Source organism: Leptonotus elevatus, chromosome 11 (assembly GCF_054856555.1).
Source record: "Leptonotus elevatus isolate MCC_2025b chromosome 11, RoL_Lele_1.0, whole genome shotgun sequence".
Lineage (NCBI taxonomy): Eukaryota > Metazoa > Chordata > Actinopteri > Syngnathiformes > Syngnathidae > Leptonotus > Leptonotus elevatus.
Window position 1 is genome coordinate 17,550,843 of NC_141249.1, and position 26,332 is coordinate 17,577,174.

General features: G+C 42.2%; 1 protein-coding gene across 7 annotated transcripts in view; it reads left to right on the forward strand.

Annotated features, from left to right (window-relative positions):
- Window positions 1–26,332, forward strand: part of dab1a (DAB adaptor protein 1a) — a 201,436-nt gene that overhangs the window by 89,403 nt on the left and 85,701 nt on the right. For 6 of the 7 annotated variants that reach the window (XM_086088618.1, XM_086088613.1, XM_086088615.1 and 3 more), the window contains exon 1: window positions 25,906–26,202. The gene's annotated coding sequence lies outside the window, so the exon portion shown is untranslated. Of the gene's footprint in view, window positions 1–18,436; window positions 18,498–25,905; window positions 26,203–26,332 lie in introns of those variants that run through there. The other variant, XM_086088612.1, reaches the window with a different exon arrangement.

The window sequence follows — 26,332 nt, forward strand, 5'->3', positions numbered from 1 at the left end:
TTCCCTGGGCTGCAACTCACTGGAGACCAGCCTTGTTTTTCGGCTGACAACCATACTGTCGATGGTATGTGCTTAGCATCGATGCTGCGTGGGAAAGAGTGTCTTATAGCACACACACACACGCACAGACGGTGTCTTGTGTCACCCAGCCACCCCCACAATGGTACGATTCCCCGTCTATACATCTTCTTCCTCCTCCTCGTCCTCGCTTCTTCGCTGTGAAAGGTCATCAGCATGGAGCCTACTTCCTCGTTCCAGCATCTCGTCCTTCTTCGTCTCAATCTTATCACACTCAAGATGATATCTTTTTTTTTTTTTGGAATTCCTTTCTAACGAGGAGGGGATTACATTATTGTTCCTAGCCTGGTTAACTCTGTGAAATAGATGTGTGGTTTTGTATGTGTCGAACCTGATTTTGATGTTTTTTGGACTACATGTAAAGTTTTGGGTTACTTGTCGTTACAGAAAGAAAAACAACGGTCACATAAATAACCAGAAGCTGGAAAAAAAAAAGTCATAATTAGAATACTCAGATTCAAGACAACCCGCACCATATGTAGCAAAGCAGCCCCAGAACATGACTTGAACGTTTTGTTTTTGTTCCTTGCACAGATTCAGCAAAAGCAGTGTAGCGTAAACGCAGTGCCAGGTCGATCTCATCGAAATGCACCGATCGGTGTTGTTTCCACATTATGGAAATAGACGGTTAAAAAAACAAACAAACAGATATCAGCTTTAAAAATTAATTGGCAACTTTTACCTGCAGTTGAGGTCCAATCAAAGATCGAAATTCCACAGCACGCATATGGTACGTACACGGGTGGTGTGGTGGTCACTGAGGCCCACAGGAAGTGTCCACGTGAAGGGCCGAGCGGTCGCCATGTGTGTCCGCAGTACTAAATGGGAGGTGAGCGGGGGTGTCACATTTGGACAGAACCACAGACAAGCTCCATTGAACCCATACTGACAAGCTGCTTGCTGCTGCTCTAATTGGCTGCAGTGCGGAAATCAAAGGCTCAAAATGCAACAGGCACATTAAGCTAGAGCTAGAAAAAGAAAAAAAGGAGTACAACAAAGTCCAATGCAAGTTTTCAGAATGCCTTGGTCTTGAGATATCATTGTAGATTCAAGACGCCCAGTGCTAGGTGTAGCGAAGCAGCCCCAAAACATGACGGATCCCAGCATTTTCGGCACATAAACATGAGCAATTCAATGTAGATGTCTTGTCTACATAATGCTAAATAGCTGAGGTCATAATTATAAATATAGTTCAAATGGTGCAGGTAACTTGTGGAGGAATGTCGGTCTTAAACGTAGGTAGCCAAAACATGACTAATTAAAATTAAATGGTGCTATTACACTAGCCATCAGAGGGTGCTGGAACTGCCCGAATATGAACGCAACTTCACCTTTTGAAAAAGATGTACTGCTTTTAATTTCGTGACATAACAATGATGATATCGTGGTCATTTTAATATTGCGATATTTTCGTTAGCTTTACATCAGAAAGGTTCTGGTCTGCTATGTTCAAGGGTTGTACCCTGCGTATTTCTTATGACTTTTGTCACTTCCAAATAATTTCAGTGACAGCCTCAGTGCTTAATTAAAGGGGCCCAAAGCAACAAAAAAAAAAACAGTTCCTGCCATCTTACCATTGCAGTTTTTCAGCTCGGATCCAAATAGCGAGTCATATTTCTGCATTTAGCGCAACGCCGCCGATGCTGATGCTCCTACGTTAGATCTCAGCCCCCACCAACTAATAAGTCTCGACGACGGCTCGGGGCTATTTGGCAAAAACATTTACGCTCATTTGGTTTGATGCCTTAAATGAGTCCTTGTGCCGCCTCGCGCTCACGCCGCCCCGTGTAATGCAACCTGACAGCAGCCGTTCGCTAACAAGCGCCCGTGTACGAGTCGTTTGATTTCCCCGCGACGGGGCGACGGGGGAGTTCAAACATTCACATTTTTGGTGACCAAAAAAAGAACACAGGACTGATTTTTAATGAGTGAGAGGAGTTTAAGGTGTCGGCTAATTGCCAGCAGTCCCTATTGCGGCGGCTCCTCTCGGGCGTCACGCTGTCCAATTTGCGGCGGCGGTGACGAGGATATTCTCCGCGTGCAATCAGATAACGCGCAACGGAGCCGTGAAAAGCTTTGGCTCAGCCGAAATAATGGCCGGATTTACGGCAAATCTCATGGCAGCCATTTCGTCCTCTCCTTCTCACCTGCAAGCCAATCAATATGACGAGCACAGACCTCTGCCAAGGCAGGCTAAGTGGGATTGGCACTGAATTTTTGACACATTTTTAGGAAATTATTGTAGAATTTGTTTTTGGGTTTTTTTCTGGTAAATAACTAGAATGTTTTGATTTTTACTACCTCGCCCATCATCACCATTTAAACGTCAGATTCCTTGCTTTGAATACTTGAATTACTAGATTGTCCGCTCGTAAGTGTAGTCGGCAGAGACTTGCCTCCAAGTGGTCCGAAACGCACGTTGAACGTGTGCGTTTCTCCTTCAGACATCACAGGCGGACCCATTGACCACCGCCCCCCCCCCCACCCCCCTCCACCCCCACTCCCCGCTTTGGGGAGCAACACTCTACACAAGCACTCAGCTGAGGATGGAAATAGAATATGAAAGATTCTTTTCATCAGGTAACAAAGCGGCCTGCCGAAATACTTGTAGCGAGCCTTGTAGTCAGATTAGGAAGTCGAGCCCTTTTCGCTGTTGATGCTTTTTCATTGTCAAAGGCGAGTTACTATTTCTGCATTTTAAAGACTACTCATGTATCAGCATACGTTTTTGAAATGACTTGAAATGACGCTAATTTGTTGCAGCAACCACCCAATCCCCAAAAATAACAAATTATTTAAAAAAAAATTGGGGTGTCAGGTGAAAAAAAAGTTTTATCGCATGACTTCAATACATAATCACGATTAATAATTTTTTTATATCTGTTATAAATGCACAATAAAATTATTTTTTCTAAGTTTTCATACTCTTGTTAACGTAAAAGTGGGAAAAAGTTAAACTAATAGAAATATGGCCGCATCTTTTAGCCATTTATACAGTAATTTCATAATAATTCATAAAATTGAGTTAAAATTAAAAAGGTACTGTACTGGAACAAAACAAGTGAGTGTTGTGGTCATTTTTCTGCCACTAGATGGCATAATTGCATTCGTAAGACATTTGTGGCAGCTCAGTGCATTTTTCTTTTTATATTAACATGAAGTAACTTTTTAAAATTGTAAAATTCAACATGACGCCAGTCTCCCACAAATATATGCATTCAAGATATTATAATGCCAGTTTATCATTGCTACCCCTCCCAGATATCAATAACCATTTATGGCAGTATTAATTGATATATTCCTAAATTCCTCGTCACTCATCAACATGTTGCCGGACCTTAAGTGTCGGCAGTCATGTTTTGGACAGACAGATAGCTATACGTTCCAAATAACGAAATGTTACAATAAACACTGATCCATCAGGGGTTCTGTTTTCGTGGTCCTGCTGTCTCGCAGATGTTTTTTTTTATTTTTTATTCTTTACACTGGGGGATGATTCCTGTAAATTTAAAAGAAGAGAAAATAGCAAGTGCCATTTTAATTTTTCTGGAGATATTAAAAAGAGATTCCTTTCCCATCCTGCATTTTACGCCTACACAAAGCAATGGCTATACGTTCATTTTATAATGTAAATCTTTTTTTTATTTTACTCTAAGCATTATTTCTGCAATATTTTTGTCTTACTGATGGTTCTTCTATTTTTTTTCAATATATAATTTTTTTGGAATATGTCTGATAGCTGACAAGTGAATTACATCTGTCAGCCTATAGATTTAGTGTGAGGAAGGTGTTGTGGGCACGCCTCGCAAAAACAAACCCTGCTGGCTAGCTGTCAGGCTAAGCGTTGCTATGCTAAGCGAGTTTGCTGTGGTTGTGACAATGATTCAGAGCTGGGAAAAAAAAGAGCCTTTAAGCCGACCTCACAGTCACATCTAAATATCAAAATAGGCAATCTCCGCGTATTTCTGCTTCTGTATTGATACTGCATCTCGTTTATTTCCTTTGCTCCTCTTTGTCTTGCCTCTCTCCCCTTCCTTCCCTTTCTCTTTCTCTGCTGCCCTTCAGCGTGCTCGCCTTCTCCCCGAAGCCCTAATCAAGGCTCAGGGAGGAGGCGAGCGCAGACAGGAAGCAGAGCGGCGCACCAGCTTCCCCGGCGCGTTCGCTAATGGGCCGCCGCTTGCAGTCTGTCAGCCTCGACCCATAATCCTTTGCAGCCGCAACTCCCTGACAGCAACGGCCCGGCTTCTCTCCTCGGACTAGCTGCTAATGTCAGACGCTAGCTGGCCCGTAGTCGTGGCGCAGCGCCAACGTCGCCGATTTCGTCTTTCTCGCTTGGATGGTGCAGGGGGGTTGAACAGTTTCTCGTCAGTCCTTTTTATGTAGAGGATAAAGAATATATGCCTGTATTTATTGTTAAATTATCTTTCTACGTGTGTAGATACCACATTTGCATACAAATATCCATTATTGTAAAGGCTTATAATGACTTCGGCATTGATGCTAGTTTCATTCGCAAGTTGCTTGCTTTAGAGTCCATCATTTAGCACGTTTGCTCACAACTCAAGACAAAAAATTGGCAACATCTCATAAATAAGGTATGTTGCTCGTAAGTTGAGGTGCCACTGTATAGGGGGGGAAAGCAAAACTTTGCTAATAATATCTTATTTTTTTGGATAATATGAGTAACAAGCTCCTTTATGGCTGAAATTATTATAAAACAAATTGGAGAGAGATCTTACCTGTCATTTTTGCTGAGTCATGTATTTTCTCTTTTTAGTGGAAGGGGTTGCATGTATAATGAAAAACTGTTATAAAACAATGACAACGAAGACGTACGGCCAAAACACGACAGAATAAGCCGATTTTAAAACTCTTTTAATCTTATATTTGATCGCTTCTTCTGAGGTGACTTTGGTTACCTTAACATCAGCTCATTTGCATATGTAGATGCGGACCATGAATAATTAACCAGGGTGATACACGCATGGGACTCGGGAGCACGGCATGCCTTCCGCGTGGATATTATAATAATAATAATCAGCATAATATGCACGACAAAACCGGATGGGAAAAAGCTGACTTTCGTCACTTGACGCTTGAGTTCTGATTACAGACACATGGGGGTGCCGGTGGGGTCAAGCGCTGCGTTGGCTGACGTGTTAGCTCGGCTGATGGCTGGACAAGTTACATGCGTGGTTCACACACGCGGAGGGTCGGCGTGATCGATAGCTCGGCGAGGGTTTGATGGCTGTAATTGGGCGCAGGGGACACGCGTGGCCTTCGATATGAACACCGTGCTCTTTTTCAAACCTTTTTTTTTCCCCTTTCTATATGCCGAGTCTGAACTTGGAGATGTTTTGTGATGATTTTTTTCTCCCCAATTTAAAAGGGAGCTCAGGACAATGTCTGTGAAAAGCTTTCTTCAAAATAAATCAAAAATTCTAGCGCACTTTACGCGAGCAACTGAATACTTGCATAGAAGGAATATTTTTTATAGTCGACTATAATGTGATGCTCGTCGAGTCAAAGTTGATTGATTGATGATGTCGTTGATGAATTGATTATTTCAATATATTTTTTTCCCATAAATTCTTAAGAAAATTGAATTTTAAAGGACGATTTTTTTTTTGTATCTTACTGTTTTCTTGAAATTTACTGTGGACATGAATTTAAAAGTATTTCCTTACATTTATGAAAGACCTGACTGTGCACTTTAAGACAATTCAGACTCTTTTAAGTTTATATTTACAATTATTAAATTTGAATTATGAAAATATTTTACTTTCATTAATAAATTCAATCATTTGACCAGTTACTGCCTCCGTAAAATTTACTTTGGAATGTAATATTTGTGGAGTTTTTTTTAATCATGGCCTTGACATTTAAGAAGAATCGATGCTCCATAATTAATCTATCCAATTGAACTGAAGCAAATCAAATTGAATCGATAACCAGCCCTAATAAAAGCAACAATCCCGATGTGTTGTAAATGTCTGTATGTTCTGTATGTCGGAGGTTTTTTTTCCCCAGGCTCCTACTGTGCCCCCCTTTGGCATCTTCTCTTCCCTTGCCAAAAAAGATCCAATTCATTCCATTCACAAGACGTTAAAAAAAAAAAATAATTACGTAACATGTCCCTTTTAATTCTGATTGTTGATGCGTCAACTCATTTAAATGCATTGCAACTGCAATCAAAACATCGTCACAAACATTTATTTATTTATTTTTGCTGTTAAGCTAAATTTGATTGCCACCAATCTGTGGACATATTTGCATATTTTTAATTAAACGTCTGTTATTTTCTTCACTTTCCGATACCATCCAAAGCAACGTGTCACTTCTTGCGTTCATTTAATCACGCTCGACTTGTCAGTCCAGCAGCAGAGACGCACACGATCGTCGAGTATATTCCAGCCCTCCATTTTCTATCGTGCTTGTTTTTCTAACCTACTCACTGGTTAGCTGCAGCAATTGTGATGAACTTTTTTTCTTCTTTTTTTTATAATTGAATCCGCTGGCCGCTTCATTAGGTACACATTCACAACGACAACCCGGGACAAGAGCTGTGTTGAAAAAAGTTTCCTCTGTGCGATGTACTCTCCCAGGAGCAAATATTCTTCCTGGTTGCATCCCGCCGAGCTGATCAATAACTCATTGCAGCAGAATGGCTAAAAGCAGTCGGTTAACATCAGTCACCAATTGTTCTCCATCAGCGGCGGCGTCTCGTCTCGTTCGTCGATATCTGCTTTTGTGCGAGGCGCATTGCTCTCTTGGCCAACCCAAAAGGGGGACTGTTTCAATCTCCATATTTATTGTCTCCCCCTCCCCCGTCCATGATTGACTTGCATGTGGTTTGCTCATTTCTTTACTTGCAGGGGTTGAATAACATATAGTCAGGGTTGGGAGGGTTACTTTTAAAATGTAATCCATTACAGTTACAAGTTACCTGCTAAAAAATGTAGTTAGTAACGTAATCCAAGTACCATAATATTAAAGTAATGTAACTGGATTACTTTTGGATTACTCCATTATTGAGTATGCTCATGAAGACAAAACAAAAATAAATATCACCACAATATATACTCTATACAATGTGCCCTTGCTATTTGCGGGTGATAGGGACCCGGGCAGCCTACAAATAGCAAAAATCCTTGTGTAATTACAAAGCATGTTGGCTATTGATTGATTGATTGATTGATTGATTGATTGATTGATTGAAGGCCATTGCAAACTGTCACTGAAAGCAACCTCACCTCACAATTTGATAGATAGATAGATAGATAGAAAGCAATCTTGCTAGCTAACTAGCTAGGTAGCTATATAGCAATCTGGCTAAGTAGCTATATAGCAATCTAGCTAGTGATAGATAGAAAGATAGCAATCTAGCTAGCTAGGTAGCTAGATAGCAATCTAGCTAGGTAGCTATATAGTGATAGACAGATAGATAGATAGCAATCTTGCTAGCTAACCAGCTAGGTAGCTATATAGCAATCTGGCTAGGTAGCTATATAGCAATCTAGCTAGTGATAGATAGATAGCAATCTTGCTAGCTAACCAGCTAGGTAGCTATATAGCAATCTAGCTAGTGATAGATAGATGGCAGTCTTGCTAGCTAACCAGCTAGGTAGCTATATAGCAAACTAGCTAGGTAGCTAAATAACAATCTAGCTAGGTAGCTAAATAGCAATCTAGCTAGTGATAGATAGATAGATAGATCCAATGAAGATGATGATGCATGACATCAACTGCAAAATTAACTTTTATCCCAGTCACAAGTTTAGCCGTGTATATGTTGTGTATGATGTTTAAATAGTGAATTGGTGGGAGGAGGACTTGTTTGGAAGGTGTAACTCACATTATGGTTGTAGGCTAGCGGGCTAGCTAGCAAGAAGCTACAGCGCGTGGCATGCCGCTGGACTCTCAGCTCAAACTTTCGCTCCGAGTAAATTCCATTGAATGCCGGTCGCTATTTCCTCCTCCTGTCCGTGAAGCTTTTTCAAACTGACCGCGTGTGGAGGACACGACTAGTCAGTTGCTTCGTTCCCACCTCCCCGACATGTAGCAACGGTCCCACTCGCTCGGGCGTGAATTCTGAATAATCAAACGGAATATTTGAAAAACGCTCCGAGTTTCCAAACGGCGGCGTAGAGTGCACTCGGAATGTATTTCAGAACGCGAAAAAGATGCCGAATTTCAACCATGTTTTAAACGAAGGGAGCATTAAAACATGCAGTCACTTTTTTCTTTCAAAAAAAAAAACCATGCAGTCACACTCGTGACATTTTTACCAGCGCTCACTGAAAAGTTGGTGACATTCTGGAGCACTGGGTTGGCTGTAAAGCATACCCACCTTGCTTTTGACGCCGCTGCGGTTTAGTAGTAGGTTGCTGTTGGAGAGCAATTGAAAGTAAACGAGTTTTCCCGGTATGTGACCCACCCAAGTGGCCGTTGCCCCGCCAATTTCTTCTGCTTAAAGAAGCCGCTCGTGTCACGATACGCGGAATGCGGGTGCGGTCAAACGTCCGGCGAGCTCCATCTTTTCCCTCTCTTTCTCCTTTTTCTATTTTTTCTCTCACCCTCATTCCTTCCATTTCATCCTCATCACCTCCACTTCTCAACACATTTACGGCCCCTTTTATCAGTCGCTCTTCTTCTCCTCTGGCTTTCTCCGCGGCACAATCAATCAGTTTGGGAATTACTCATTTGCTCGGCGTGACATATTCTCTGCGCCACCGAGGACCCGGTTAATATTCTCCTCCTCTTCCTCCTCCTCCTCTTTGCGTCCTCCACACGCGACTTGATAGAATCAGATGCTATTTGTCCATTAAGGGGCCGCCGGGATATTTAATAAAGGGGAATGTAATAACTGCGTGCGTGCGTGCGTGCGTGCGTGCGTGCGTGCGTGCGTGCGTGCGGCCGCGTGTGTTTGCGCACAAGTGCGGGAAAAGGGGAGCGAATATCTTTCATCCGTCACCTTGATGAGGAAATTAAATTGTCCGGTGTGGCTGTCTTCAAGAGACACCCGCCAACACACAGCAGTTCCTTTTCTATGAAAGTAACTCTAATTGATTAAAGTGATCAAAAGTCATTTGAATGAAGCCACACGTACAGATTTATTTGCCTGTTATGAATGCTAATAGGTGCGCGAGTCTCCCACATCCAGCCCCCCCCCCCTTGCCTAACCACCCCACACCCCCCCCAATCTACGGCCCTGCTCCTGACCAGGCCTGCATGCATGCTTATTTTCACACTGTTCACATTTTATATATTAGAACATAAAATGTGGTTATGACAAACTATAGGGGTACCATGAGTTTTATTCGTTCCATGACCCGTTTATTAAATCAGCTTTCCTCACTGAAACGCTATTAATCTGTTCTAGTCCCTGAAAACACCATTTTGAAGAAAAAATAGCACCATTCAATAAATCAGCATAAACACAATAGGATGTAAAGACATAAACTGGTTTTGTAAAGTGTTATGATTGTGAATTGTGGTATCCGCATGTTTTCCATTTAATTTAATTTAAACTTTTAACTGTTTTTATTTTGTTGAATTTTTTTGTTTTTATTTTAAGCTCCAGTGGTTCCTGGGTGCCTTTCCTCACATGGTTTCTCTGTGCCTTGCCATGTTTTTTTTGTTTTTGTTTTTTTGTCTGTATGTGTGTGGGAATGGAATGTTTGTGGAATGGGTGTTTTTTCTTTTTATTGTATTATAGATGTTTAATTGTTTACTACCTTGAGTTGCATTTTAATGTAAGAAATGTGCTATTTAAATAAAGTTTTGATTGATTGATTGATTGATTGAATGTACATCTATGAGTACAGCCCGGCCGATTAATCGATTAGCCCTTTTAAAATCGTTTTAATTTAAAATTTAAATCTTATTTAATAGTTTTATTTATTTTTTGCACTAAAAGACAAGATATCGTAAAACAGACATGTAAATTATTATTATTTAATTATTGTAGGTCCTAAGCTTTGTGGGACCAATAAAGAAGTTGTTTTATTCATTAAAGATCTTTTAAATTATTAATCGGCCGCTAAATCGGGTATCGGAATTTCATTCTGCCATATATCGGCATCGGCCTCATCTGTCGGACCTAATCTACAACAGCACTCTTTTTCCATGATTTAAAGATTTTTCACTTAATTCGAGCACTTCCTTTCCAAATCTTTTTGAACAGAAAGGCCAATTCCTTCATTTTTGCATTGAATTTTTGTTTTTGTCCACTTTTCTTCTTTGTTTGATAAAACTGGAAAAATCACTGACTATCCTTGACCGCCCGTTTAGGGATTCGACCTAACTAGCAGTGTGCGGCTACATTAATTAGCTAACATTGTACAGTATACTGTTGATGTGTAGTTGCTTATTAAAGCAGGCAACCTTTAGGTTGTACAGGAATAATTAAGAGAGTTCATGAATGGTGAATCGGCGGGAGTTTCATTTGAACTTTCTTTTTACAGTATGTGATTTCTGATGGGGTTTTTTTTTCTCTCTATCAGTACTGACTGGTCCATCAGTTCACACCCATCTGAACAAGAGGCAAGACCAGACATACTGCCCGGCTCTCCACATACAGCACATATGTTACTTGTCATAGTCAGACAGGCGCTGTTCCGCCATGTTTTCATTCTCGCTGCAGCACATTCGTCTTCTTCTTCTCTGCTGCCCTCCGAGTCTTGGCCCCGCTCTAATTTGTCTCTCCTGCTCTTCCTCTTCCTCCACGGAGCTCTGTGAGGTCCAGACAGACTCTCACAATGGCGTATTGACGCGGACACTTAGTTAGCTCGTTCCCCACATGCACTCCTTCCTGTCTAATTAGAGTCGAAGCAGAAGAGCTTGTCACAGTGTGTGTGTGTGTGTGTGTGTGTGCGTGCGTGTGCGTCATCTCGGAGCTCTCATTAAACTCGCTTTTGTTGTTTTTCTCTTAAGCCGCTGTTGGTTAGAGTTCCCATGACGGTGGCTGTTAGCGCGGCGTTAGGCTAAATGCTAGGCTAAGCGGGTAGCGCGAGAGGCTGTTGATTAACGTTTTAGTTAGTTAGCGCCCCGGCTTCCGAAATGTTCCTCGTGTGTCCCGTCGTCGCGTTCGCTAATAAGCCAAAAGTGCTCCGCGGCGAGCAAACAAACACAAAATGAGCGCAATTGACAGTTAAAACAACACAAGATGGGAAATTAATTAAAAACACTTTGTGTCAACACTTCTTTAAATTTTTTATTTTATTTTATTTTAGTTGTGCTGGCTGAAGGCAACTTATTCATGCTAAATTAAAAAAAAAAAATGCTATTGATTACAGCATACATTACATTTATGAAGTCTGACAATGATTGAATGATTTAGCGAGTGTCAATAATCATTTTGGGAAACATTTCTTTTCACATTTTTGATAGTTGTTCAAAGTTACACAGACACACACACACACACACACACACACACACACACACACACACACACACACACACACACACACACACACACACACTTCCGTATTATTTCCTCAAGATGGCCATTGACCTCACTAAAGGGAAGCCCGACTGCAACTGTTCATAAATTATACACCTAATTAACTCACACACAAAGAAAGAAAAGGATCTCAATAATTAACAGTGAGGGATGGCTGACCACCGCCACCCACGCATACCATAATCCCGCCCGCCAGCATTAATAATAAGCAAGCAATTATGTCGATGTCCTCATCTTGGTTAGATAATTTTTTTTTTTTACTCTATTTTCTTGCTTTGGCTGAAGGATCTATTTGATTGGGTTAGATTACGTCGTGTGGCCACCCACAGAGTTTGAAAAATAACGTACCGATAACCTGTTTTCTAATGAAGTACAATTCAAATGTTAAACTTTGAAATATTCAAGTAAAGTACAGATACCTGCAAAATGTACATAAATACAGTATAAAAATGATTGATTTTGGGATTAGTTACTTCTCGAAGGGCAACGATTGATCGATTAATCAACAACTACTCAATTATGAATTAATCTAATTATTTTGATAATCGATTAATAATTGAGTAACTTTTTGATGAGAAATTCAACAAATCTTCAGAATTTCAACTTCTCCACAGTAAATGTTTGCCAATTTCTGTTGTCCTCCATGATAGCAAATTTGCTTTTCCTTTGGAAAACAATAATCAACATTTTTGCCGATTTTCCAACATCTTACGGGCCAAACCAGGAAGTGAACTATCATTCATTTTGAATTTTTGCACTGTTAATTTAAAATAACCTCGTGTTTATTATATATATATTTTTTTAAACACATTTTAACTCATCCAATTCAAAATAATCATCAGATTGATTTATTATTAAAAAGCCGTAATTACTTCCTACCAATATTTCTTACATTCTTAAAAACATCTTAAGTCACAGGTGTCAAACTCGAGGCCCGGGGGCCAGATCCGGTCCGGTACATCATTTTATGTGGCCCGTGAAAGCAAATCATTTGTGTCAATTATAAATTGTCTTGTGTAATAAATAATATTGAGATTTTGCAAGATTTTTTTTTTTTACCCTTTTTACAGTAACTTGAACAATAATTCAACAAACTTTAATTTTTGACTTTTGTTTTCAAAACTGTAGGAAGCAGTCATTTTGTTGTGCAACCGTTTATTTGGTTTCATCATCATAATGGCCGTAACTACAAAGTGGCCCCCGCTGTGACAAGAATGAATTTGACACCCCTGCGTTAGGTCCATTGAAGACTCAATGAATGTGAGTTTGTCTACTCGTACGCAACTGAATGGCGACCAGTCAAAGTGTGAGGAGGGAAGCTGAAGGTGTCAAGGGGAGTATTTGGTGGCGGAGGCGAGTCTGCAGAGCCAATAAATTACAGGCCTTCAAGCCCCACTTTACATTAATGGAATGTGCCGTTCCGCCTGCACCGCAGTGGGCCCGCCGAGATTAAAGAGCAGGGAAATGGCGGCGGACAGGCTCGGTTCGACTCGGCTCGGCCGTCCCTGCGGTGCGAGTGCCCTCCGAGCCGACGCGCGTTTTCAGACGCCATTATTCAGCATGAAGGCCCAGGAGGGGTCTGATCACAGTCTTGCTGTGGTAGCTTGTGTAGGATGCGGCATTAAAACATTTGTGGGGATTTCTCCTGAGATTCTTGATACTGCGTTTGAATAAAGTTGGGATTCTTCAGACCTTTGTGACTCGCAAGGAAATAGCAAGAGTTACACTAAAAGTAAGAATATATTAACTGCATTTACATGCATTAGTCACATCCTGGCATTGCTGTAAATAGTGGTTAGCACGTATGCCTCGTTGCATCGCACTCAATAGTTCCGGGTTTGAATCCCTGATGGAACCTCCCTGTGTTCGTGGCTTTTCGTGTGGCTTCTCTCCAGGCACTACAAGTTTCAAACCGTAACCCTGGATTAAAACCTTAAACATGAAACCCTATTCCAGGCTGAAATCACAAATGCAAACTTTAACCCTGGGTTGAATCCATAATTTGAAACTATATCCCTTGTTTGAAACCCTTACTTAGGCTTGACTTTGACTAGAAACCATATTCTCATCTTTAAACCCTAATTTGAACCACTAACATTTCTATGTAACCTTAACAGGAAAACTCTAACCTAAGGTTGAAATGATGTCCATTTCTTCAAACACTAACATTTATTTGAAACTTTTACTTTGTACCCCTAACCAAAGCTTGAAACTCGACTTTGAAACCCTGACCCAGGCTTGAACCCAGAACTCAAAACCCCTATCTCAGACTTGAAACCAGAACTCAAGACCCCTAACTCAGACTTGAAACCCTACTTTGAAATTATAATCCAAGATTAAAACCTTAATTTGAAACCTCTAACCCCAATTTGAAACCCTGTAGCACACATTTAAAATACCAACCCTTGTTTGAAATTTTAACCCAGTCTTGAAACCTTAATCTTAAACCCTGACTTTTGATTGAATCCCTAACTCAGGCTTTAAATCCTAACCCCAGCACTAGTCTTGAAACTGATCTCTAGTTTGAATCCCTTACTGCCTCGATCGCTTGTGTGGATCACCCAGAAGTGGGCTTCTCCAGTTTAAGAGGATTTTATGCATGAGGAAAGGCACCACTCTACTTAAGTAAGCACTGACATCTGAAGAATCGACTCTATTACAGTAACTGAGTATTTGTACTTGCATACTTTCCACTAATGGAACCAGCAGACACAATACGCCACACGCTGTGCTGCCTGTCTGCCGCCGGCATCAGTATGCTGGCGGCGTGGCCATGTGTCTTCCCCCCCCCCACGCCCCCGCGTCAAGCTCGCCTTCATGATTCGCGCTCTCAGTCATACCTGCAGCCGCAGCCGTGTGTGTGTGCGCCCTCATTCCGCAGCTCATCCTTCTTTCGAGGGGAAAATGGAGCTCCATTTGGCCGGGCTGCCGGCGCGGCTTTCACTTACCGCAACGCTGAAGGATGTGCAGCCCCTCTTGCCACCGAGCGCTTTGCTGAAACCTCACATGGCATAACCCTGGCTCGAAAGTTTACTGGAAAAAAAACGATAAACCCTAATCCCAAATTAGTATTAAACTGTAACTCTTGTTTTGAAACCCTTACCCTGGCTGGTTTGCCTGAATCCTGCGCTGCCAACTACCGTTAGCGTCCAGTCATATGCTTGCTCTTCTGCTTTTCAGTGAATAACGCAGCCATTAATTGCCTTGCAGATGGCTGTCATCGTGTGTGCGTGTGCGTGTGCGTGTGTTGTGTCTCAGTGGGTGTCTGGTGAGAGGGTGCTCAAGTGTGGAGGACTCATCATTGGTTATTAGGAGCAAGCGGGGGGCCAGCGGGTTGAAGAGGGCCAGGCGATGATCTGATCGCTATCGTGTCCCTGAAATTCGGCGCCGTCTTTGAAACCCTAATCCAGGCTTGAAACCCTACTTTGAAACTCGAACCTAAACTTGATTCACTAACTCTGACTTGAAAACAGTACTTTGATATGCTAACCATTGTTCGAAACGCTAACACAGGCTTCACATTCTAAACCCAAGTCAAAAACCTTGATTTGAAACCCTAACACCAGATTGCCTGGAGAAAAACTGATTTATAACTCTAGTTTTAAGGCCTACTTTGAAACCCTGTTGCTTGATACCGTTCCTTGAAGCCCTATTTTTGTTTTAAAACCCTAACTCTGACTTCAAATTCTCATTTTAAAATTAACCCCCAATTTCAAACCCTACTTTTAAACTCAAAACCAGGAATAAAGCTCTATAATGAAACCCTAGCCCTTGATGGTTTAAAAAAATTAAATCAATTATTTCGGAATTCTAACCCAGGTTTGAAATCCTAATTTGACACCCAAACCTATTTTGAAGATGGCTTGAAACCCTAATTGTTGTTTGATAGTCTTTTTTGAAGCCTTAATCCTGGATTGAAACCCTAATTTTCAACCCCTTCCCTTGTTTAAAACGCTAACCCTGACTTTAAACCCTCTTCAAATCTCAACCCAGTCTTGAAACCTTGCTCCAAATCTTAATCCAGGGGATAAACCCTACTTTGAAGCCTTTAAAATGTCTTGTATCTTGTATCATAAGTTTCGAAGCTAAACTCAGGATTGCAGCCCTGATTTGAAACCCTAACCAAGGCTCAACGATGAATCTCGAACCGTGGCCTGAAGCCCTTGCCTGAATCTGTCATTTGTTGCCGCTAATTTCCTGCAGCGCATCATCGCCACCGCCGATGAGAAGAAAGGATAAGACTCCAGACAACCTCGTCGGCCATGATTAATTCATCTCATATTCTTCTTAGCTTGGGAATTAATGTGCACTTAATATTCAATATTCCTATATGCTGCTTCACATGCACATGATTGCAACATGATTATGAAAAGGCCTGCGTATAGCGTGTGTGGGTGCACGTCGGGGTGGGGGTGTTGAAGAGGGCGAGTGAGCCCAAAAGCCGAAGAAGACATTTTTTTGTAAACGATTCGGTTAATTCTGTTTTGCCTCAGCAGTAATGCTTTAAGTAATTGAAAGTAGAAACAAAAATGGAACTGAAAGAGGCAATTTACAGGGCATGACTGCAAGTGGAGTCTCACTGCATTTCCTTATGCAAATACACCAGGAAATTACAACTCATTTATTTTGCCACTTCTCATTGTCTGTAATGTCTTTACGTTGGGGTGGGGGTGGGGTGGGGGGGGGGACCACTAGATTACATGATAACAGTCCTCAGACTGTTTTTATTCTGCATAATTGGACCTTGTTTAGAGTCGTGGAGTGTTAATTATCATAACGCAGAAAAAGTTAGGGCGATAGATGGATATTCTGGTGAAGTTTCCGGATTAACCTAAAATGCACTTTACAGGTGAATTTCGTGAATTTGACCTCGGGTAAACTTTTGGCTGAATGTCCAGTTGTTCTACTTTTCTATACGTCATCACAATTTGCTGTTCTCTAACAAGGATTTAAATGGCTACATTCACAACAGGGGTTTGAACCATGAACATTTCCAAGCATGTCCTCTTCTACCTTTCTGTGAATCGTCCAGTGTCTTCCAATAAATGTCCTCGTTCAATTAGAGCTGATATTTAAGCAGTCCTCTTCGTCATGATGTTCACTTTTTTTTTTTCTTTTTTTTTTACATCAAGACACCAAGACGGCACAGACATGTACACAATATACTGTATGTATTTAAGATTTAACTAAAACATCTGCTAGCTTCATGCTAACACTTAATAAACCCAGTATAATAAATCTGATTTAATTTATTGTGATACATATTACAGATGTGTTTGCTAAAAAAGACATGGGAAGACGACCTTGGTAAAAAACTAAAATAATATTAATCACATAGTAAATAGCAATCGTACAAAAATGTGGCACTTCCAATGTGAAGTAAACAGTTTTGACTCTGCTATGTTGTTCGAACGTACTGCAAAGTTGTTTGAACTTGCTTGAAAGACGTTCAAACAAATTGATAGTCGTTCAAATGTACCGCAAAGTTATTCGAACATCTTAATGAAGTCCTTCGAATTTCTTGATAATGTCGTTTGAACGTCCTGATAAAATCGTTATCTTGATAGTTGTTTGAATGTCCTGATGAAGTCATTTTAACGTACTGCAAAGTCGTTCGAATGTACCACAACGTTGTTTGAACATCTTACTAAAGTCCTTTGAACTTCTTGATAAAGTCGACCATCTTGATTGTCGTTCGAACGTACTGCACAGTTGTTTGAACATCTTGATGACGTCATTTCAACGTACTGCAAAGTCGTTCGAATGTACCACAACGTTGTTTGAACATCTTACTAAAGTCCTTTGAACTTCTTGATAAAGTCATTCAAACGTCTTGAAGTTGTTTCAAAGTCCTGATAAAGTCATTTGAACGTCTTGATAAAACCGTTGGAACGTCTTGATAAAGTCGTTTGAACGTTGTGCAAAGTCGTTCGAATGTACCACAACGTTGTTTGAACATCTTACTAAAGTCCTTTGAACTTCTTGATAAAGTCATTCAAACGTCTTGAAGTTGTTTCAAAGTCCTGATAAAGTCATTTGAACGTCTTGATAAAACCGTTCGAACGTCTTGATAAAGTCGTTTGAACGTTGTGCAAAGTCGTTCGAATGTACCACAACGTTGTTTGAACATCTTACTAAAGTCCTTTGAACTTCTTGATAAAGTCATTCAAACGTCTTGAAGTTGTTTCAAAGTCCTGATAAAGTCATTTGAACGTCTTGATAAAACCGTTCGAACGTCTTGATAGTCGCTTGAACGTGTTTCAAAGTTGTTTAACCTTCTTTGGAAACCCCGATTGTAATAATTGGCAGGCATGCTTAACCACTAGCACAATGCGCCACCCTTCCGAGATACAAACCAAAGATATCAACTTCTCAATCCTTGCCTGCGCCAACAAGCTAACCTCCGCACGGCGGCGCCGCGTCTGGAGCTGTTTTATTCATTGACAGAGCAGAAAATGGAAGGATTCATTCCCGTCACGTGTCCAATTAGACGCCCCGCCGTTCTCGCCTCTTGTCATCTCGCCGCGACGTTTGTAAAAATGGGAAGCGTCGGCGGTGTCCAAATGGAGGCGAGCCCCGCGGTCGCCTCCGTTTTTGTCCCCGAAGCGCACTCGCATTAGCCTCGTTTGTTCCCGACGCGTGTTCGCGCGTGTGTGTGTTTTTGCCGGCTTTGTGCTACATTAGCCTCACAGTCACAGGTAATGATCTCATCTTCCCGCTGGCGTTGAGAGGCACAAAAGGAGAGTCACACACACACGCACGCACGCGCGCATTCAGATTGCCATTGTAATGTTGCTCTAATGGGCTACCTGACAAGTGCTTTTTCTTAATGCCGCGGGCCCCCCCCCCCCCCCCTCCCTCACGCCCACCTCTCTTCTTCTCCTCGCCCCGCAGGTGCACGTTTGCCTTGCCTTCGAGGAGCTCTGACATGGATGCCAGGTGTGCTGACGCTCAGGTGGGTTGCTCAGTAGAACTCGCTAACAAGTCACGTTGGATACGGATGAATTCGCCGGCAGTGGTTTCGTGCAGGCGGCATTCATTTGCAGTCTGGACGCCTGAGCGGTGATTGTCTGCTGCTCCGGAGGGAGTCTCCGCGGGTCTCCGGCAACACCGTGGCTAAATATAGCCACAAACTTGGGAAGCTTGAGCATCCTCACCTCGTCCCAATGCCCTCACTGCCAAACTCCAGTCCTGGTTGTCATGGTAACAAAAGTGATGCTTGAGTAATTTCAACTAAACTGATATGTGGATGGCGAGCGCGTTTACGCACACGTGAACAAAAATGTTGCTAGCCTACCATTAAAGAAAGAAAAAGCCACAATGTCCACCTGACCATCCATTATCTCAACTACTCATTCTCAGTCAGTGGAAAAAAGTAATAATGATTGTTGAGTGAAATGTCAAGCTGCATCCGACACTGGACATCTTGAACACGTACACAGTACAATGAAAATCTCAAAACTATCAAGACATTGGAGCTAAATGGTCCTGTCCGGTGTCAGAAAGATTTGTGTCGGTTATGGGTTTCTTCGAACTCATTCACTGCCATTGACGGCTATAGACGTCAACGATCCATTTTTACCGGATTGGCAGTGAATGACTCAAATCTCAACGCTGTCGAGGCAAAATATGTGCCACAAGGATCGACATTTCATTACATCCCGCCAATTTGAAAATGCTCCTGACCAGCGGAAGGTCTTTCAGTGCGCGAAACTCCTTCCCGGCATTCGCAGCGTGTTGGAGTTGAGCTGGTGTGTGTAACCGAGCCGCTTAAAAATGAATGAGGACAACATTTATGGGATTGAGCCAACCTTGAATAATTCATTCACGATATTGAGAATATGCACTCACTGCACATGCCCAGTTAAACAGAGGTCAAGCCGGGTCGCCATCCTGGTCCAATGGATTTGATTTGTATTTTTTTTTTTAAGAGTTCTTTGGAGTTGTCTCAGCTGTGTGGTTTTATTGGATCAAGGGGGTACTATCAGTCTGTATCTAGTACTCCACACCACAGGAATGGTGTAAAGTGGACTTTGAGTGCACCAGATAACGCAGAATGAAGCACGCCGTTAAAGGAAAGCCATAAAAAGGAAGTTGAGTAAATATCAGCGCTTCATTAGCCGATTTAACAACGCGGGTTTATCGGCCTTTCTCACTCTCTCCTCCTGTTGTGTCAAATGTGATTGTCGTCGTCTGTTTATCACGCGCCAGATACAGACCTTACTCAATGATCTGGATTTAGGATTTGAGGAAGAATCGTAATACACACTTCCGATGTTTTTATTCTATCGAAGCTGCCCCGCTCGCTAATAGTCGACCGATGGCCGTTCTCCACAAATAAACACTTCGCTCAAATAGACGCTCCAAAAACAAGACGTGAGTGGAATCATCTCAGTTTTTATGAGCTATTCAGGCGCAGACATTAAATACAGGGGTGCCTTGGGATGCGAGTTAAATTTTTTCCTTGATCACACTCATAACTACGTTGTACGATACCTAATGAAATGGGGAAAAATCCATAACACTCTATAATAGTATACTTTATAAAACCATGCACTAATAATAATGCATTTAAGTACAATTAAAAATATATATTTTTTAAATTGGTCACACTTTCTTCTTCACTTCAATGCACATTGTGCATAGCCAAAAACTCACAAGTCGGGTCACTCATAACTCAATGTAACATGTAGTTTAAGTTATCGGTTTTCAAAGCCCTCTTCGTTTATATTTCATTTTGTTAACACATTTTTTTTTCAAATGTTACTATAACTATAAGTATTGTTTGTGTCCAATATGTTCCTCTAACAGACGCACCGCAATTAGTCGCCAAAAGGCAACCACTTTTTCATCAGGAAAAAAAACTAAAACAGTGTGACACACAGACATCAAAGTGTGCACTTTTGAGGTTTCGAGCTTGGTCATGGAATGATGAAAATTCACAAGTCAGCGTAACACCATACAGTACATATTGTACACTTACAGTATACATCGTCTTAAGGAGAGCTTTATATGGCAGGCTAAAGGTTACGGCACTGTTGCATTGTGGGAGCTTGTAGGTGAAACAGGTCGCCACTAATCTCATTGCGCCGTCATAAATTCACCTCCAGACGTATCGACGGAGCCCGCAAAGGACGTCATTATTTACAGCTGTCGACTGATAGCTGATGAAAGATAGATATGTTTGAATAGTATGTATGGATGCGAGGGTTGCACATTTGAATGAGGCAGGAAATCTTTTTTTGGGCTGTGTACTTAGTAGGGGTGTGGCAAAAAATAGATTCTCATAAGAATCGCGATTCTCATTTAGTACGATTCAGAATCGATTTTAAATGACCCAAAATCGATTTTATTTAAATTTTTTGATTCTGTCTTGCCTTTGTTTGTGTGTGCCTTTATTGGGAGCGCTGTTCATGTTGTACTCGATTTGGCCACCTCGGGGCAGTGTGGTTCCACGTGGTCTGATACACTGTTAAGTTGTAGCCACATTAGAGAGTAGAAGTAAAAAGTCACAATTAAGTTATTCCAATAAAAGGTTTTTTTTTTGCAGCGTGGAGCAGTACTTTTGAGTGATAAAAGTGCCGCGAGTGGCTCGCTAATTAGCATGAGCGAGTCAGACTAGAGTAGATCATTACGATTCCTTGCACATCTATAAATTGAATTAAATTTGAATCAAAAATCGCCCATAAGCGAAAATCGATTCTGAATCGAATCGCAGACCCAAAAATCTGAATCGAATCGTGAGACATTCAAAGATTCCCACCCCTAGTGCTTAGTGAGGCCACATTTGTGTTTCTATTATCCTGTGATCTCTGCATGTCTTGATGCATTTTATCTTTCCACGTAAGTGACATTTAAGGGCATGTGCTTACCTCATTTCGTTAACATTAACTGATAACGCTGCCTTCGTGACACTTTAACCCTTACATACATCCTTAAAACTGATATGTTCAAAATAACCCCATATGCAATACTAAGGGTTTACGGTTAATTTTCCACGCACACATATGTTCCAGCTCCATTTTGACCAGGGACAAAAATATCCTTATAATTGTCTATATCAATTTATGAATTACAGATCTTTATTAAATGATTGAATAGCCTTTCTGACATTAATAAATGGATGATTCATTCTTAATCAACCTTTCAAGGAAAAGGGAAAGTGTAATTCTGCAGGTGCAGATCTTGCATCGGTGTCAAGACACTCTTTGACCTCTGCATGACTTGTTCCTTATGGTTAGTATTTATGATCGTTCTAATTCTGTTTTACTCTTTTACTGTTTTAAGATTGCATCATGACCCTTTAAACGTTTCTGCTGGAACAGGTACAAAAGTGGTGGAAATGCAGACAGTTCTGGGGACTGTTTCAAACTCCCTCTTGAACACTGTCGCCAATCCCATTACAAAAAAAAGAGGACATTTATAGTTTTACAGTTTCAAGATTCACATGATTACTACCATTTTCCGTGATTTAACAAAAACTGGTAAATCCAAATGAACAGTATGTAAGTGTTAAATGACTGCATTGGATGTACATTTGTTACCATGTCAGCGGAAGTTATTTTTCTGTAGATGTTTCTTATCAGCGCTCTCACAAGTCTCAACTAATCTGTGGGGCGTGTGAGGACAGATATCAAATCAAATTAAGACACGGTCTTTGTCACTCTTCTATCAGTTACTGATGGAATGTTTGACGTTCTTTAAGCTTTCTGGGATGATAGGGGTTTTAATGGCCCCAGAACCCTGTCGGTCTTGAGCGCCAGGCAGCAAGAGATTTGTGCAAGATGAGGAAAAATTTTATTTTTTGCCTCTCTACCACTGTTCTTGAACGTTTCTGGGACTACTGCGTTATGGCATCTGGAGATACATGACACAACGATGTCTGAGTTTGCTAAGGTTAGCTCAATCAATCAGATCCTTTAACTCTATCAGTTTCGCAATCTGTTCTTGGTCAATCACAGAGACTGTCCAGTGATTTCTTGTACGGTGACTGAGAAGCGGCCCAAAGACTCGTGTGGCGCAATAATCCAAAAGAAAGCGATTTTAAAATCCTTACAGATCCCCAAAAGTGTTCCTGACCTAAAAGAGGACATCTGGTCATCAGAGCTACAGTCTAGGGAAAATGGCACCATACAGATGGATTGTCCAATGAGTGATATGGTTAGAACTGGAAAGAAAGTCGGCTGTAAAGAGATGGCGATTTTGAAATCCTCGTAGGTCCCCAAAAATGTGTCATATCCAGGTAAAACTGGGCATCTGGTCACCCAAGCTACAAGCAATACGCTGCCTTTGAGTCAAGGATCATCCTGTAAATTGATCATCAAATGAGTGGTATGGTCAGACCGGGCAAAAATGTTAGACTTAAAGAGGGACAGGGGGATGGTTTTAAAATCCCGGTGTATCGTACAAGAAGTAGACAAACGGTCATGCGTCAAGGGAAAACCACATCTTATGAGAGATCTTAGGCAAAAAAAGATTATTGAAGCAAGAAATGTCACTCATCCAGGAAGTGAAATGTTAACAAAACTACTCTTGTCCCAAAGAAACGGTCCCCTTGTACTTAGGATCCAATTCTGTCTCTTGGGACGGTATTCTGCATATTATTAGCGTGCTGCGGCAGATATCCGAGGAGAAAAGCAGTTGTATTATCTTTGCGGAGCAAGACACGCTGCTATTCGCATCATTTCTCTTCCCCGAGGGCACGTGTCGGTGTTTTCTCTCCGCAAAAGTAGCAGACTTCAAACTAACTTCACAGACGGCGAGCGGGACAAATGTTTGCTATTAGCCCAGTAACACCATACCGTGATTAGTGGAGTAGAGCCTGTTGCTGTATTACGCTGCATACCATTCTAAAATGTCCACTTGTTGACAATTTCAGGCATGTATGTCTTCTTCTTCACGTAAATTGAACAAACACAAACCGTTTTGTGTGTGCAAGTGCGTGTGTGTGTGTGTGTGTGTGTGGTACGTCTTCACTTGGATACCCGCGTAGATACAATGATTCGATCCGTTGGACTTTTTCGTGTTGAGGAGGGCAAAAAGTGAGCCATCATGTGCGCGCGCATTCAAGCCGAGAAGGGGCCGGGGGAGGAAGACGAGGGAGTGGAAGGTGAGAGGACGATGCAGACGCTGAGATGAGGGTGAGGGAAAGATGAGACACGGAGGCGTGGGAGGGTTCTGCACACAAGGTAAACTCCAGCGACCGTCAATCGGAGCCGAGACGTAAAGCACGCTGAGAGCGCGAGATGGCGTTTGGAGGATGGTGATGGGATGTTTGTAGACCAGTAGAAGAGAAACGAAGACTGAATAGGATTTGAATGACTTGACTTGAATTCCTCAAATAGAGGCTGGGAGTATCCTCGCACGTTCATTTGGTGGTGAATTTCTCTTGTGAATGAATTAAGTGTCTCTATCGATTGACTGGCCATGACTGACCTACATTCTTACTTCCTTACCACAACAACAAAAAACCTGTCATGATGGAAAGTGGCTGGATGAGGGATGGTGGAACCAAATGCAGGGAAACTGGAAACTAGTGCAATGCGTGGAACTTTAATTATCTGTAGGGAAAAAGGTGAGCAGATAACCAGGACTTGATGGGACCTGACTGGATGGGTCGCCATGACTTGGTGGGAGACGTGACAGGACCGGTCACAATGACTGGACAGGACGTGACTCGACTGGTCACCATCACTGGGCAGGATGTGAGTAGGCTGGTCGCCACGACTGGAACGGAGCGTGACGTGGCAGGAACTGATTTGCCTTGACTTGACTTGCTGTGGAGTGACTTGACTTGGCTGTGACGAGGACGACTTGGCTGTGGTGAGGACGACTTGGCTATGGTGATGACTTGGCTGTGACGAGGACGACTTGGCTGTGGCGAAGGCTACTTGGAGGTGGCAATGGCTACTGAGCTGTGATGAAGACGACTTGGCTGTGACGAAGACTTGATTCACAAACTTCCACATATAACATCGACAATGCAACCACCCCGGCTGGACAAACACAAGACTAAATACACCAACACTAATGAGACGCACCTGGGGAAGGGAATACACGCACACAGGTGGACGTGGCTAGACATAGCGAGACAAGGGAAGAAAACCAGGAACACAAGACAAAAATCCCCAACCATGGACAAAAACAGCAAGAACACCCATAACAAACAAAACCTCAACCCCCACAGAACCGAAACATGACATGACCGATCAACCTACCAGCCGACCTACCCCAAATACGACATCAAGCTCTAACTCACCAACACCGTCCTACCACTACCGATCTACCTACCTATGTACCCCAGCTACAACATCCTCTAACTCACCGTCCAACCTACCGACTGACCTACCTACATACCCTAACTCCGACTTCAACCTCTAATTCATTGACCTACCTACTGACCTACCTATCGATCAACCTGCATACCCCAACTACAACATCAACCTCTAACTCACCGACCTTTCTACAGACCTATACCTACCAATTGACATACCGACCAACCTAAGTACCCCAACTACGACGTCAACCGCCACCAAACCAACCAAGTTTTTTTTAATACAGGTTGTCTCTCCATGCTTGAAAGCGCTCCATTGCTCGAAAGTGGCTCTGGATCTTCACTCAGCCAAGCTGACCGTCTCATGAACAGAGAAGCCAGATGTGGGAGCAGTTATTATGTCAATTCACCATAACAGTGGGAAGTAAGAGGTGGCTCACCGACACAATGTCAGAACCATGGACAGGCACTCCATAGACCCAATAAGAAAGTCCATGCATTCATTTTTCTCTAGTGCTTTTGCTCATGTCCAGCTGTCTTTGAGCGAGAGGCAGCCAGTACACCCTGGACAGGTCGCCAGCCAGTCGTTCGGCACGTTTAAAAAAAAAAGAAGAAAAAACAAGCACCAGAAGATACGAATTCCAGAGATTCCAATCGGGAATCTCCGAACTGTGAGGCAGACTGTACAACCACTATTCCACTATACTCTCGTTCCCCTTTAATATAAGCAGTGGTTAACTTTCAATTTGATTTTCTCAGCGAAAACAAAACAACAAATGCCCTGAGAGCAAAACCCATAACATAACATAACTTTTTTTTTTTTTTTCTTCAAAAGTCAATCCCAGCCCAGAGTCCCTCCTTCCCCCCACTCTCCTTTCATCTTCTCCTTCCTCATTACACTTTGGTAATATACATTTCCCCTCAACCTCCGCCCCCCCCCCCTTTCCCATCACTTCCCCTACTCCTTGAAAGCTGCAAATAGGACAGTCTGGCGTCGGAGGGGTTAAGAGGAGCCCTGGCCCGCCATTGGCTGGCGTGCGGCAGAAGGAGGTAACCAGGCAACCTCGGGGAGAGAGAGCGAGAGAGAGGCTAGAGGAGGAGGAGGAGGAGGTGCTGAAAGAAGACCGGCATAGTTTGGAAAACCGGATTGAGAGGGAGAAAAGATGCGAGGAAGCTTGCGCGCGCTCTCCCCGGCATGGAAAACTGGATTATTGCGCCCACTGCAGCTCTCTGTGGATGTGTGAATAAACCAGCAGGAGCAGGAGGTGGAGGAGAAGGAGGCACTCGGGAACATCACTAAACCTGCTTTTTTCATTTTTGTATGATTATTTTATTTATTTTTTTCCAAATGGGAACTAAGTGTGCTCCTTTTTGCTGCTGTGCTAAGGTAAGTGCAGAACAGGTGTTAGAAAAGTGCTGCGCTCCAATCACTGCAATGCAAGATCTGCTGGTGCATTGAGATGTTTAGTTGCATGCGTGTGTATGCGCGCACCCCCCTCAGTGAAACATAAAGCGTG